General features: G+C 39.3%; 1 long non-coding RNA gene across 1 annotated transcript; it reads right to left on the bottom strand.

Moving 5' to 3' along the window:
* Positions 1-187: 187 nt before the first annotated feature.
* Positions 188-707, bottom strand: LOC127745658 (uncharacterized). The gene is made up of 3 exons (XR_008006892.1): positions 572-707; positions 427-481; positions 188-339 (listed from the first exon to the last, which is right to left on the bottom strand). It is a non-coding gene; the product is annotated as an uncharacterized LOC127745658 (long non-coding RNA).
* Between the last annotated feature and the right edge of the window lie 645 nt (positions 708-1,352).

Genomic DNA, 1,352 nt, shown 5'->3' with positions numbered 1-1,352 from the left:
ACAACATGCATATTTCTCATACATCATACCATCAAGGCATCATTAATCATCATCACATATATGACCACATCATATATCTCAAGCATTTAACAACATCAACCATTCAATGCCTATCTTAGGGCCTCTAGCTTAAGTATTTCCTACCACATTACATATTAGATACGGGAAACCGAAACCATACCTTAGCCGATTTTCCCAAGCTCCACCGGAGTACTTCTAAACCACTTATCCACAAGTTCTCAAGGCCTCAACACTTCCAAGAACAGATTTTGCACCACCAAACCCTTTCCAAGCTTTTCAAAATCACCAATCAAGCTCCAATATCCACACATACACAACCTAAGCCACCACCATCATACCCATACACAACATCTCAAAACCCAAGCATCATAAAACAACAAAATACACTAGGGTTGAGAATCTTACCACACCCAAGGTCCAAGGAGACAAGATTAACCTTCTCCTTCAAGAGAGTTGGGTCCTATAACATCAAAGAACCCAAAATCTCAACATTTTACCCATGAAACTCGAAATTAAGGGCTGGGGTTTCGAACAGCAAGGTGTGGCTTACCTCAAGATTGATTATATGGGTTTTGTAGAGCTCTCCGCGGTGAACGCGTGGCCGCAAACGGGGCGGCAATCGGAGCTCTAGATCAAAAGTTATGGTGATTTGAAGATTAAGTGAGAGAGAGAAGTTGAGAGAATGTTCTTCCCTTCCTCTCCACCATTTCAGCTTGTGTGTGTAACAAATGAGGAGAGAGAGTGCTGAAAACTAGGGTTTTGGTTAAGTTATGTTGGGCCAAGGGCCCACTTTGGGTCCAATTGGCCCGGTTTGGCCCGTTCGGTCCAATCTTGGTCCGAATTCTATAAAATTGGTACCAAAATTCTCGTCTCAGTCTCCTTTATCACATTTAGCCATAAAAATCACATTTTAGGCTTTCTAAAATAAATTCTCATTTATGGGTTAATTAGCCGTTAATTAACCGGGTTTTACAAGTACTGTAACCAAAAACTTGGGTGGGACATCATCCAACATCTAAGGCACAAAGTCATCCTAGGTACTCCTTTTCAAGAACTTGTGTAAGCGAATTATTTTGTGAAAGTTGCTTAGAGGATTCATCTTGGTTCTTAATATTCACAATTGCTTTCTACAGATATACAAGAATTTAGGTTATAATGATTTAAAAATTAGCATAATAAATACAATAAGATAAGTCAAAAATTTTGAAACATTACTTACACCAACAACATGTGCATCGGCATGGATATACAAGCCATTTTATGAACTGTGGTCTACAACTCTCCTCTACTAATGGACTTTTCTCGTACTTTCTCCTATAACATTGATGTCG

The sequence above is a fragment of the Arachis duranensis genome, chromosome 3, assembly GCF_000817695.3.
Source record: "Arachis duranensis cultivar V14167 chromosome 3, aradu.V14167.gnm2.J7QH, whole genome shotgun sequence".
NCBI lineage: Eukaryota > Viridiplantae > Streptophyta > Magnoliopsida > Fabales > Fabaceae > Arachis > Arachis duranensis.
This window is presented reverse-complemented; position numbering and strand designations above follow the sequence as displayed.